The sequence below is a fragment of the Papaver somniferum genome, chromosome 8 (genome assembly GCF_003573695.1).
Source record: "Papaver somniferum cultivar HN1 chromosome 8, ASM357369v1, whole genome shotgun sequence".
NCBI lineage: Eukaryota > Viridiplantae > Streptophyta > Magnoliopsida > Ranunculales > Papaveraceae > Papaver > Papaver somniferum.
Genome location: NC_039365.1, coordinates 102,987,797 through 103,002,728, shown reverse-complemented (window position 1 = coordinate 103,002,728; position 14,932 = coordinate 102,987,797). Strand labels below are relative to the sequence as shown.

At 35.8% G+C, this 14,932-nt stretch overlaps 2 long non-coding RNA genes across 22 annotated transcripts; both read right to left on the bottom strand.

Moving 5' to 3' along the window:
• Positions 1-1,893: 1,893 nt before the first annotated feature.
• Positions 1,894-5,374, bottom strand: LOC113302515. The gene is made up of 11 exons (XR_003336920.1): positions 5,239-5,374; positions 5,035-5,130; positions 4,795-4,858; positions 4,626-4,682; positions 3,790-3,985; positions 3,636-3,683; positions 3,475-3,539; positions 3,072-3,188; positions 2,846-2,985; positions 2,660-2,751; positions 1,894-2,270 (listed from the first exon to the last, which is right to left on the bottom strand). It is a non-coding gene; the product is annotated as an uncharacterized LOC113302515 (long non-coding RNA).
• A 2,329-nt stretch (positions 5,375-7,703) lies between these two features.
• Positions 7,704-13,357, bottom strand: LOC113302385. Of its 21 annotated transcripts, none has more exons than XR_003336846.1 (16): positions 12,990-13,357; positions 12,435-12,517; positions 12,249-12,334; positions 12,087-12,138; positions 11,503-11,701; positions 11,329-11,387; positions 11,170-11,241; positions 11,007-11,081; positions 10,749-10,910; positions 10,539-10,652; positions 9,221-9,990; positions 8,855-9,042; positions 8,660-8,748; positions 8,473-8,557; positions 8,170-8,370; positions 7,704-8,065 (listed from the first exon to the last, which is right to left on the bottom strand). It is a non-coding gene; the product is annotated as an uncharacterized LOC113302385 (long non-coding RNA). The 21 variants fall into 21 exon arrangements; XR_003336848.1 differs by having other exon boundaries at positions 11,503-11,668; XR_003336849.1 differs by having other exon boundaries at positions 11,503-11,651.
• Between the last annotated feature and the right edge of the window lie 1,575 nt (positions 13,358-14,932).

The following is a 14,932-nucleotide window of genomic DNA, read 5'->3' as shown; positions in this document are numbered from 1 at the left end:
ACTTAGTAATACATATAGAATTTACAGGATTGAGTCACGAAAGTTATTAGATCAAACCAAGATACAAACGCATTGAGTCACGGTTTTGGCCTTAGATATTTTGAAATCAACTCTCTTGGGTTTTTGAAAACTACCTTAAAATTAATCCAGGTATCAGTTCTCGAAAGTAAGGTGTATATATGGATTTTCGTAAGCATGACATCTAGCATTAAAATAAATTATATTGTCTAGTTTCTGAGAACCGAAGAGCTAGTTCTCCAAATCTTGGCAGCTAGTATATATTTTCATACTCAGCTATTTTCGAAAACTATACAGAGAATATGATTACAATTCATGTACTTTATTTCTGCGACATTTTAATCTAATCACCCATGATCAGGTCTTTTCATCTATAATCAAGATTTCGTTCTTAGCTAGATAGATATATTGATAAAGAGGGAAGATAATCATATCAAGTAAAATTTGTGTTGAGTTACTAACTTTGTTTGAAGGATAATGTCTTAGTTTGTTCCTTTGTCTTGAATTCCTCAAGGTAACTCGAAGTATTTCATCTCACACCACTATAACTTAAGTCTAACCTAATATGAAGTTGACTTGGTAAAACGATTTCAAGTATATATAGTTTTGGCATCTAAGTTTGCAATTTAAAATTTGACTTAGAAACGTCTGTGGGTTCAACCAAGAAATGTTGTAACATATACTTTTTAGTCATTGACTCTTGACGCCGAGCAAAAAGTTGCTTCTGCGTTTATGTTGTATACCCATGCAATTGATTTTTATATGGAGCTAGGAAATTTCCCTATATACGCTCCTTGGTTGGTTTTTTGTTTTAATATTCCATTGTATAAAGTGTCAGTGACGCTTAACTTTATCAACATGAACATAGGCTTAATTTTGCAACTTTTTTTCATCTTTTAATAGTTATTGGAATGAAGATGGGTGTCACTCCAGAATACCTCCTTTAGCAAAGACACGAGGATACGTGGATTCTCTGTTTCCAATCTTAATCACCTTCGATGGACCTAAACTTAGTTGTGGAGATGAAACAAACTTTGCATTTATATATATTGTTTTCAGGGATGATGTCACCAATTCAGGAAGACTAATCAAGGCTTCTAGTTTATTTCTCGATTTCGTAACCAATGGGATCGTAAGTTAGACCAAAGCTACCATTCGACCAATTTTTTGATGAATGTTTGCGGAGTGTACTATTCACGTACTTCACAACATGAAATTCGAGTATTCTCTTATTAACGCCAAATGGGGGAATGGCAAAGTGGGTCAAGGCGTTTTCTCAAACACCAGAGTTTAGGATGAGTCGCAATGATTTTGTCTATTCGGTTGTTGTTGACGAAAATGAGCATGTTTCCGAGACCTAGCTACCCCCGAAGGAAATACTTTGAACACATCATGATAAGACTGATAAGACTAGGTATTCAAGGGACAAAGTCGGGAATGAACCACATAGATAGCGAATAATTGTTTGTTTTAAGTTCTAATTGTCTATCAACTGGTGGTGGCAAACTAAAATTTCCAATTGATTATGCACTACACCAAATTCAGTGTTTAGCAACGGTATGTGGCAATTGCAAGTGGGGTTGCAACAGTTCCACTCTGTTGCGAAAGTCGATGTTGTAATTTTTTGCAACAGATACATTACCGTTGCGAATTTTTTTCTCAATAGTTCCAAACTCTTGCAACGCTGAAATATCGCAACTGTTTGTAACAGTTGCGAATTCGATGGTCGCAACAGCTACGAACAGTTACGAACTGGAATATCGCAACAGGTTGTCTCAGTTGCGAAATGTTTGTAACATCAAAAAAATAGTGGTTTCGACCAGTCAAAACCAGGTCAATATTAGAGTTCCCTGTAGCAAAATCAAGTTTCCCCTGTTCATTTGAAATCAAATTGATCCAATAGCAGTATCAAGATAGTGTTCTTAGAGTTAATTCACCATGATTAACTCGTATACAAAATGTATGAAGCACGCCATAAAAATCATATGAAGGATTGTCATGTGGATAAATCTATGAACTCAGTATCACACCAAGGTTCTTACAAAACGATTTAAAGAAAAAAGAGCTCTCACATTCTTTGGAACTAAGGAAACCAGCTACCTAGGTGAACATTTCTGCTGCATGAGGCATGCCCAAAGGTTGAAGTTTAAGTTCTCACCATGGGTTGTGAGTCATTTCTACCAGAGGAACCAGCAAGAACAATGTGCTAGATAGATGTGGCACGTCCACTTTCACTGAAGCTGCTAAAAAATCTACAATAAAACAATGAACCAATTTACTATTAATATTCAGTGTGTGAAATGAGAACACTATCGTTTTACTTGCCAGACATGTGGATGCCTAACCTTAAACACCAAGCACCATGTCAGTAAGAACAACACGGGGATGATAACAAAGTGATATGAAGGCATGGAGCGTGCAGAACTAGGTGAAGGGCCATCTATGTTACTTTGCAGTTCCTGAATTAAGTGCATCCACTTTTGCACATGGAATTTTTTTTCTTAGTCTTTAAAAGGCACCTAAAAGAGTGTAATGATACTGAAATATATGTGCGGGTAAGAGAGGGTGGCATCAACTTTCGTGAAGCGACATAAAAAGATACTGTGAGAGAGAGAGCGATGCAGGAGGAGCATCTACTTACTTTTCTTTTTGCGTGGCCTTCATTGCAGCAGCTCCACTTCTTAATGCATCAACATCCTATATCGTAGCTTTTGCTCCTTCCAGCATAATCATCTAAATTTAGGGTAAGGATAAAGCTAAATTAGAATCTTCATAAGAAATGGGTTCCAAAAACCAGTATTTGATATTCGCTAGTGAACATATGAACCTGATAGTGAACTTGAAATTTGAAACCAAATTAGCAGACCAAAGCAACAACAGGTGGTAGTGGAATGGACTGGTGGTACAGTGGTGGCTTATAGACTGGAGGCATTCATTCCCTTTCTCCGCAATGTGTTCATAGCAAACCTGGACACAGTCAAAAGTGGAATCCTTACTACTTCAATTAATTGAATTTCCTGAACTCAGACCAAAGAGATCAGTAAAACACTCACAATAAAGTGCTTATTTCTTGTTGTTGATCCATGCAAATGGGCGGCGTAAATATGAGTTTCTTCACTAGCACTTGCCATGTGCCTTGAAATCAAGGGCCAACATTTAGAACCAACTATCTGAAAATCCAGCAGTCTTGGTGAGCTGTAATTCAACAAAAAAGGTAAACAAATATGACAAAGAAAACAAGGGATGTTCAGTGGAAGCTAGAACTGGAACTGATATGAAATGCAACTCATTATAGTGAGATTTTGTTCGCCTATTTTGACATTTAGAACTACAATTCTACCTAGATTTCATGGCAAAATATTACATGCTTAAAGCAAGGATTTTTTTTAAAATAAAAAACAACACTATGAACAAACTTCTTGAGGTGACCAATGTACTCAACATAGAGGTTCATACTTCTCTTTACACAATTCCCAAAATTGCTTCCAATGTGAACAGTCAACAACTTTATCAGATGTTCCCTGCATAGGGATACATAAGAGATGCATGTTATGATAGTCTCCACAAATTTCATTGAAGAGCTAGGTAATTTGAAAGGTGAGAATGGAAAGACTCACATGAATTGTTAGCACAGGACAGCTAGCTAACGAGATTTTGTCAATGTTCTGCACATAAACAAGTGGGAAAGAAAAGCTCAGACATACAACGAGAATAATTACGCAAGTCACTAGAAAGAAAGAACAATTAAATAGTTGAGTATAGAAATGCAACCTTATACATGTCAAACCAGTATGTCCGCTTTACAAGATACAAGTCTGATAGTATAGGACTGGAGAAAAACGACTCTTAATTGAGGCAAACGATCTGTTAGGATCCAGCGTGAGACCACTTCCTGTTTTGCGCCCTATATTTCTTCTAAGCACTTATATACACCTTCTACATATGCGTACGTTTTATGCTCACTTAGCTACCAAACACGACATGTGAAATTAGAAGTTATCAGATTATTGGACAAACATATTATGCATCCAAACTTATTCCCTGGAGATAAAATTCAAACTGAAGTAAACAATATTCAACTAATCACATATTTTTGTACAAAAAGAGACAGTTAGACTATTTAAGTTCAAATCCAAATATAGCCGATGGCAATAAAATATACATGGTAGATCAGTCTCAGTTTTCCAAATTTGAGAGATCAAGTTACGTACATAGAAAAATGCACTCTAAACCAAATATTTTTCATCAAACCTATTTCATTACTTCCTCAATGAATAAAACACAAATTCACCAGTTATGGCATTACATTCTAGAGAATGAACTGGATATGTGTTCAAGAAAACCCCATACTTTCATGTTGCAGTCAAAAATAACACTTGATAGATGGATAAGGTTTTCTTAAACGGTGGGTACCATATCTTGAAAAGATCAGGGTTCTCATCAGCGTGTTTAAGCATGAGAATGTGAGCAAAACAATTTAATAGAATTTGATACCTATTCCCAAAACAATACATCGAAGAAGAACAACTTATCTGAGTAGTCTGTGTAGTATTTATAATAGTAATATTCATCAACTAAGACAACATGAAAGTAAGAGCACAACTGACCTGAAAAGTGTACAATCCAGATTCCATTTTTCAGTCGTAGCGCTCATCCCCATCCATCTGTGATATTGCAACCAGAAGAAACATGGTTACAATATGTTTCACCTAAAAGTAGATAATATCATGTTGATATCATGCAATTAAAAATATATATATATATAAAGTAAGAGACCTCTTAATCATCAAGTCCAAGCTGGTCCATTATTTTCGTCTCTGCTTTAACTCTATCGGAATATCTGCACAGTATTAAGTTGTTGGAAGCCCGTTAAGTCATTTCAGGAAATGTCAAACACATATCTCTAGAAGCAACTTCTAGCTTATAACAATTTAAAATGAAGTAGGAATTTATGGTACAACTTTTAGTTGTCAATAAATGACGAGTGAATAACAACAAAACTTGAATGGGTATTACCGTATGTATAGCTCCATAAGCCGGTCTATTTTTCTCACTCATGTTCCACAAACTTACTCAGCAATTGCTCTCTTCTTGAACCTCTTTTGATGCCACCTGAACAAGATTTGATTTAGTGTATGGCTCTTTGTTACAACGTGGTTAGGGTTTTCAATCAGCAAAATCAAACTAGGGGTTATATTTGGGTTTTAAGAAAACACTAACCTTATAATATCAAATAACTCCTCAACTGCAGTTTTTTTTGTGATTCAAATCGTCCTCAACAGCGGTGTTAGGGTTTTTACTAGAGAGAGATCAGATCTACAGATTCAGCAATCTTTTAGTATAAAGAGAGTGAAAGAGAAGAGATTCAGTGGTGCTGGTGGTGAGTGAAGGCGGCCACAGAGCAGAGCTAGGGTTTTGTTGAGAAATAAAGAAGAAGAAAGTGAAATCAGAATAAAATCTCTTTCGATAATAAAGGTTTGTCGAGTCAGTTTTGTTCTGAATGGGCTGAATAGCAAACTGACCGAGTCAGCTACAAAGTGTAGGCAGTCACACTAGTTTTTAGCACGGGTACAACTGGATATAGTTGCGAATCGCAACATAATCAAATAGTTACGAGTTTCGTGATTATTTTAAGCTGTTGCGAAATTTTTGCAACTGAATAGAAAATTCGCAACATCTTAACAGCTGGTGCAAATCTGAGTTGCTAAATACTATATTTGATGTAGTGATGACACATCAATTGCTAGTGGGATTTGTTATTAATAAGAGACTCAATCAACTAATACATTACAAATGGTTTGCACTACCTGAGACCTTTGTAGCGCACGGGCACTAGGCGACATAATATGGATGTTTCCCTAATCCTTGAATGTGTCCCTTAACTATATATCTTCTAATTTCTGTTTTACCCCTCACTACCCTTAACCATTTGTGCTACACTAACTATCCCATGCTACAATAATAGATCCAACATGAAAACCAAATTTCATTTGCGTTACTCATTCTTATTTGAAATCACTTAAATTTTATAGTTTTGAAACCAACAATGTTGGTAAGATGAATTATGGTGAAGTTACTTCTTATATACTCTAGTAGTTAAATAAGTTCGAGTATCATCTGGTATGAAATAAAACAGCACTATCGTGGGATGTATCCCAATTCAAAATGATGCTCTAATATTTCATTTAAAAGCAAAGAAAAAACCAGCCCCAACATACTTTCTCAAACGCCAATTTTATTAGTCAAATAACCTTTTCAGATAACAACCTATACAAATTCATATCACACACATGGGTAATCAAAACCAATCACGTAACAGTAGTGCTGGTGAAGGTGATAGTGAAGGTGGTGGGAAAAAGGTTCTCCCTGATGATTATGATAAAAGTGGTGATGCTGATAATTAATGATGTTGATGTTCCGAGGACTGTCATTCAATCTGCTATGTCGAATTACTCATCCATCAATATAAAGAGGATGCATAAAATAATGGGTATGTTTATGATTTTGGGGAAGTGAAAATTTTTAATGATGAAGTTCTTGTACTCGTTGGGACTCGTAAGACGGGTTTCGAGGTAGCAAAGATGGTTATTGTTTTATTGATCCAGAGTTAGGGATAGAGCCTTACACTGCTGCTAGAGGAAAAGTGAAAGTTTTTTTTTTCTTCAAATCTTGTCTTTGTTGATAATATTGCTAGAACTTCTGCACCCCCAAAACCCTAATTAGTCCATCCACAAGTGGCAAGATACAGGTTGACAAGTGAAGTTGGTCTTCTTCTTTTTAATTGATGTTTTAGGACCACCACGTACAGAATAATGGCATGAAAATCTATGTCATAGTTTGTTGTCTTGTTGTTTGACATTATGTATGTTGGTTTGGTTGTTTATTGTTGTTTACTTTATTTTACCTTGAATCAAGCGAATCTACAATCGTTGTTTTTTTGGTTGTTATTTATTCTATTTATTTAGATTGTGGAGCTTCATAATACTATAATCATTTTTAGGATCTACACAGTAAAAATATGTTGGCCAATACGTGTAATATTCCTTTACAAAATTACCAAAAACACGACTTCACCATTACCCGATGATGCCAAATTTCGACAGCGATGTGCTCTTCGTATCCAAATAGGACTTCACCATTATCCATGGGTAACTCATCGTCGACCTCTTCAAGTAGCAACAACGGGTTAACGGTGTTTTTCTTCTTCGTTTTCTTCTTTTCGAACGTTTTTCCGGCCCTATCTACTGAATGTGATTCCTCACTAAGTTCCTCATCATGTTGGTCATCAAAATTACACTAGTGGAAATCAGCAGTTTCGCGACCGTCAAAGAAAGTCATTTAACTCGTATCTATGACTTGCTTTGTCAGTCGAAGAAAGGATAGCTGTTTGAGCATCTTTCTCAACTATGACGCGTCTTTCGGAGTCGTTGAAAATCTTATATCAACGACCGATTTTAACGGTCAAACTTAATGACTGTCTTCAATCATAGATATAAATCTTAATATAAAAAAATAGATTCAGATTAGCTGACTGGCCTGAGTGAATCTGACTAAATCTGAAATCAAACAGATTTGAAACTCAAATGAGAATCAAATGAAAACCAAATTCAAATGAGAATCAAATGAAACTCCAATTAGAATTCAAATGAGAATCAAATTCAAATCAAATTAAACTTGCACATAAATAATCATTCAATTTAACATTCATTGATTCATTGGTCTCAAATTACACAAAGGATTATCTCAAATGGAGCTCAAATTCAATTTACAATCTGGACTAAAATTATTAGTTCAAAGTATGAAAAGTTGGACTAAGTTCATTATTGAACATCAAATTCTTTTACATAGCTTCACCTTACAAAATAGAGGGACCAATTCATATATCCCCAAAATATAGCTGCTCATTCCGATGTCGTTCTGAGTTTAATGAAAGTTGTAAGAGAAAAGTGATTATGTTGTCTGTACCTTGTCAAACAACTCAAAAACTGTTCTTGCAAGGAGGAATCCATTCATCAATTGCAAAGTGGAACTCCCGAGGCTTCGTCACCTGACATTTTGAGTAACAGTAAATACTAAAACTCGTTAATACTAAGAGTAAATGTTATCTGAACCTCACATGCTGGCGTCAAAAACTAAGAAAGCTAAACTGACCTTTTCATTCAATGGCCTAGCCTTGAATTTTGGAATCTTTTCTAACTGCTCAAGCTCGGTTGTGTTTTTTACTTTGTAACAAAAAGGGAGAAAAATGTTGCTCACCTTCACAGTCCAGTTCTTGTTAACCAGCAGATTAGATGACAAATCACAATTAACAATTGGCGGGTTACAATAACGAAGATAATTCATACCTCATGCCTATAAAAGAGATAAACCATGCCAATAAATTTCATAACCAACTTTCTATGAATACAATTCACATGAAAAATTATAGAAGTTGTGGCGAAGAAGAGTACTCACAGCATATTAACCCATGTTAACACGCTCAAATAACCCCAAACCAACCAATCCAACTACAGGTGCCATACCGAGAGGGCTGAAAAACCTGTGATTCAATCACGAAGAACTAAGTAAGCTGTAATTAGAACATATGCCAGCACAATCTTTAGAAACGAATCGATGTGTACTGCGAAAAAAGCCCCCATACTTGACTATATCCCAGTATGATACTATGATCTGTAAGCTTGCAGCTACAATCAGGACTCCTTGAGTTTCCATCATACTGTGTAAAAATCTCTGCAAGTAGAGCATACATGTGCATAAATCTAACTGAATCGTCAAAGTTAAGCAGCAGAAATGGAAAGAGGTAGAGAGATAATCAAAGTTTTTCTGCAGAACTTACTTCATGAGGTTCAGTGATTCGTTGTAGAGATGAGTCTCCGATAATGCAAAGGATAAGTACAATATAGGTAGAAGAACCACCAATGACTGCCGGTAACCTGGTTCCAAACAAAACTTGCAGAAATGTGTTTATGCCAAATACAAATAGTAGTGTTTGTATAACTCGTATCTTGACACACTGAATGGAGCCTACGAAGATAAATATCTTCCATTAAAACCAAAATCCAAGTAAACATCAAAAATAAATACATGAGGAAGAGGGACGATATTAGATAATCTCAGTGATGTAATCTACTAAGAGGGTAACCCTCACCCTAAGTATTTGATAACTTCAAAAAAAATACAATAAATTGGTAAACGGAATTACATTACAAGGGGGATATGAGTTGTTCTCCTTGCAGAAGGAAGAAGAGACCTGATAACCAGTTCTCCTTGATGTGCAACCATTGTTGCCAACTGTGTAAATATTCCACTTAATTAGGAAATAGTGGATCCCACATTCTGAATAGCAACTTTCCGGCTTTGAGAGTAGTTGTCCTTCTTCGGAACAACCTACTGCAACATAGCCACCTCCATCTGCAGGGTTGGGTTATCCACAGCTAATTGCCGTATGAGAATTGTCAAATTTTAACATTATGTCACATTAACATTGGTAGTAGATATTCATTTAGTAAAATGGATTAATGAAGTACAATTTTACGGTTGAGCTTCTAAACGTTCAAACACAAATACACTTAACATGGGAACATTTCAGGATTGCAGTCTTCTTGACTAATCTATCAGTTTAAACTGAAAATTAAGCAAGGCCATAAGCTTCCAATATCACTTGTATGCATTAACTCGGTCAAATAAAACCACAATCCTTAATCCCTAACATTTAACACCTATATAAGATTCAACTCAAGGCTAAGGCTAGGGTCAAGTCCTATACCTGAGTTATCAAATTCTATACCTAGCATGGCACCCATAATTAGTGAAAACATTTCGTTTTGAAGCATATTAGTGAAAATATAACATGCTTTCTGTTTCAAGTGTGGCGTCAATCAAGAAAATATGAATACATACCTTGGTTCACCTTTCTTCCTGTATTCTTTGATCAAAGTCTTGGTGAACCATGCCAAATTTAGAAATGCTTTCCTGCAAGATGATGAGACAAGGTGCAAAGTTATCATCCCATCATAGATGCAGGAATACTATCTGGCAAGTGTGAGACAGCTTGGGGAATCCATGGAGGACTCCACAACATAAAGGCAGAACCCAAAGAGAAAAATGAATTGCTGCTTTAATGGGAAATTACTCTCCCTCATTGCACTTTCTCGCAAGTTAAAGGATGTATTAACTCAGCATTTGGCAGGGACAAGAAGATGGAATTCAGTGTTGTATGTAGATTTAACTAACACATTGTTCACTAGTTTGACGCTTTGGTCCTCCACATTTTAATAACATATGGTGTTTACATTTCTGTATAAATTTCTATGTTTTTCGTGTTTTCATCATATTTTCTATGAGGATAAATGCATAAAAGCAATGTTAGTTTTGAATGAGATAATGCCATGATGATTGACTATAAAACAGTAGAGACAGTGTCGATCTAGCAGTACAGAAGAATTCACATATATGATTTTTATACCAAGATACAAAAGAAAGATCTAAACGATTGAATAAAGTACGAGAAGAAATGTTACCAGCAGTAACAAAACATCTGTTGTATTGCATCCATGAATAGCAAACACGAATAGCCAATCATTTTTATATAATTCTTCAGATTGTTTACAACCCCTTTTATAGCCAATCGTACCCTGCAAACATGAATAGCATAGGACCCAACAGTTAGAGTTATATACCGAAACAAAATCAAAGTCACTCATCCATTCTAACCAACAACAACAGCTTACATTTCTCGTTGTTTTCTTGTTTCGAATCTTCACTGATTTCTTGTTAAGAGTTTCAGTTTGAGACAAACCAAGGCTCCTAATCATTCCTAAATTCTTAAGTCTTCAACATTACAGCCATCCATCCAACCCACACTTTGACCGGCAGCAAGCTTCTCTTCTTGGCTGTTTCGTTTGCAAGTAGACATTTACATTAACAAAAGTTGTATTGATGAAGATTAATAAACATGGTAAAATCATAGAGAATGTGTGTTTCCTTACACTTTTTGGTTAACGTAAAGGTCCTTTAAATTCACTTTTGAGTTCATTGTTTGTGTTCTTCAAATCAAAGAATGACTGCAAAGGAAACATGGATCACATTACATCGTTAAGGAAATCCAAGCTACAAAAATCAAATACAGGCAGATTAAGAACAAATACTCACCTGTGACTTTCATTAGTGCAGAATTCAGCTCTGAACTTAGATTAAGATCGCACATCACTACCTCCGCATATGCTGAAACATAAAAAAAATAGTTTCATGTTAGTGGAAACCTCACAAGCACCAAACCAAATGCAAAACAAAATAGAAACAAACCCTTACATTCATTGATGCAAGAAACAGGTGGTTCTCGCTGTCCATGCAAATTATCAAATAAATCCCTAAAATCTCAGCCAAAAAAATCAAACAAACCCAAAACAGATCAGCTTAAGCCAGCTGCTGTTTGTGAAACATAGACAAAATCAAATTAAAAACATAGACAGTACTAATTTATACCTCAATGTTTATATAATTATTAAGAGACCACCACCACCTTCAGGTAGCAGTAACACCAACAATTTCACCTCCAAACTAACACTAACAGCACCATCAGCATCAGCATCACAAACACCACCAGCACACTCCACCACTAACAGTAAATCCATCTGTAATCATTCAAGGCCTGGAAATGGTATATAATCCACTAGAATTCAATCTACAAAAAAGAATCTAGAAGATGTAAACAAACCGGAATTTTCAATTAAAAGAATGAAATTAAAAATTTGAACTCAACATACCAGTAATACCCATTTCACAAAACACTTCAAAATCTGATTCTAATAATTCATATTTAAGCATGAACGTAACCGAAAATAACTGAATCAGAATCTACCAATTCATATTCTCTCATGGCACCTAAGAGTGACCCAAATAATTACCTCAACTCACAAAATAGACAAGAAGTGCAAGAACAAAAGAAAAACGCGATAAAATTTTGAATCATAATGGCTAACACAGAACAATATTGGAGGATGGATGGTCCTGTTCTCAGATTTAGAAGTAGTTGGTGGTGTAGAACTTTTTAAGGAAGTCAGTGACACCTTGATCTTTGGTCCCAACATCCTGCACAAGTCATTCATTCCCCACCACATACTGCACAAGGAAACGAACCAGAGTTGAGCTAACAAACAAATATTGTGAAGAAAATGAAGTGCTCTCCGCAAACTTTAGAATGCATAAGGCGGTAGTAATTGTATCATCACATATGATTCAGCAACATCCTTATCTATTCTCTGAAAAAGAATTTTGTTTCAGTCGAGCTGTCCCTTTGAGCTTTAACATGTTCAGCCTAGAAAACAATAACTTATCAGATAATCATACCATTCAATTGAATCAATAAGCATGGATCTTATATTTCTAAGCTTAAGAAGTACATACTGTTTTCATACCATGTAATTGTTAAGAGACGACCACCACTACCACCACCTTGTAGCAGCAACAGCACCTCCAAACCACTAACAGCACCAGCATACTTCACCACCGACAACAAATCCATCAGCAATCATTCAAACCGTGAAAATAGTATAGAATACATTAGAATCCAATCAAGAAGATGCAAAAAAACTGAAAATCTCAATAAAAAGAATGAAATCAAAATATGAACTCAAATTTGAACTCTACAATGGTACCAAACACTTCAAAATCAGATTCTATCAATTCGTATTCTATCACAACAACAATCATCCAAAAACAAAACTGATCCCATAAAACTTAAAATCATGAAAAATTCTTAGTTACAAAATTACCCATTAATCAGCACCAAAAACACTACTAATTACATGAGTCGGATACCTCTACAACCCCCAATTTAAGAAAACCCCAATTAAAAAAAACTAGGGTTTCATTTTCATGAAAACCCCTGATTTCTATCAAAGAACAAATCGATCAAATTAAAAACATAATTTTAACAATAAACTCGAAATTAGAAGTAAGAAAACCAATACCAATAAGAAAGGTGTTGGTTGACCGAGTAAACCAACTTCTCCTGATGTTGATTGTTGAAGGAGTTGTGCGTGAATCAACTGGTGACTATTTTTAGGGTTTCTGTAAACATAATAAGAAGGTGTTGGTAGTAGTGGTAGAATTAGAGCTCGATCGAGATAATTTTTAGGGTTTCAGTTAACATTAGAGTTTAGATTCCCAACATACATAAAACTTAGACATGTCAATGAAGAAAAAGAATATGAAGAAGGTCTTCTTGTGGTGATGGAAGTAGTGGATGGTGGTGGTAGATCTGTGGTGGTAATGGAAGTGGCGTGGTGGTGATGAAGGAAAAAAAAAAGAGCTGTTGTCTCTCTCGAATAGAAGAGAAAAGGAGGGGATGAAGAGATAAGGTGAAGGAGTTATGTATCGATGATAATGAGGTGGGAAATGGAGGGACCCGCCTAAGAAAAGTATCACTGATCCAACTAGGTCCAGCGGTCACGGTGTGGGTTGATGACTCGGGGATATGATTATAATTAAAAAATTTGTAAAACGACCGTTATTAACGCTCTATCTTGTGCTCCGAAAATTTATTATATGTATGACTGTCTTGACTGGTCCATCCATTGGCCAACATTGAGGGTCTCGGTTGTGGGTCTAGAAAAGCCCACTCTCCACTAGTGTTATCTGACTTTTGTTCCTCGATAAATACTTCGGTTCCACCAACATTAGGCCGTGAACTCACAAGAGGAGGACGCGAACGTTTTCGGACCAGTAGTACCAAAAACGCAAACAGAAATAATGTACAACATACTTGAGTATTTCCCAACTATTATCCTTGCATCTCTCAAGCTAGAAACAAGGAAAAGAATACCTGAAGTCAGGTGGAAGAGTGAGAATTAATCCCACTATGATTATTGAGAAAGGAGTTGTACATATCATCTGACAGCTTGATCTTTGTATTCTTTGCCTTTTTTTGACTGACTCTCATCCCAGAAGAGTAAGACACAGCTTGTTTAACATATCCGTCAGAAGGCTTTCTCTGAGGACTAAATCTAGGACCTCTTGCAATTGGTTCAAGAGGATCAGGATAGATAGGGATCCATTTTCTAGACTTACATTTACCAGAATCATTCTTATAAACACAGGGAATGTGTTCATCGGTGGCACAAGAATTTATACCATTGGAATGAACTTGTACCCTGTGATGATTTCTAGAAAAGAGATCATTGTTATAAGGTTTATGGTTCTCTGTGGGCATGAGATTCACTGCAGTACTCGATCGACTATTTACTCCATTGACAGTAGAAAGAAGCAAATTATGAAGTTTGGAGATTTGTTTCCTCCTGGCAAAGCAATGAATAGCATAGTGATTCTTTTTCCCACAGAATGTACAGGTTCATGGAGAAGAGACAATAACTGGCACCTGTTTCAACCTCATAGCCATTTGAGAAGATTATAAGTCGTGTAGACCTTCCTTGACACAACCTTCTTCTGGAAGACATCTCTTCATGTACGGTAATTCATTAGAATTAGTTGATACAGAAGAATTTCTCCTTAAGACAGAGTTTTCCTTTTCCAAGGATCTGCATTGTTCATGGGCTAACACAGGAGATGCACCAAGTTTCTCTTTTTCGATACGAAATCTGTTTAAATCTGATGAATGTGTCTCGATCAACCGTTTTTCTCTAATTGAGTCTTCTTTGAAAATATCCTCAAGACAACTGATCTTTTCACGCTATAGAGTGGTCTCTTAGAGAAGTTTTTCAATATTATTAGAGAAGGACTCAATGATGTTATAGAGTTCACATTCTCGATCAAGAGACTTTTCAAATTCATCAATAAGCTGAGCATGATCCTGAAAATCAATTGCCTTGGAAGAGTTTTTTGAAATTCTTGTGAGCTCCATTTCAGCTTTTATCATAGTGCCCAATGTCTCATCGGAGAGAGAGATGTCAACACT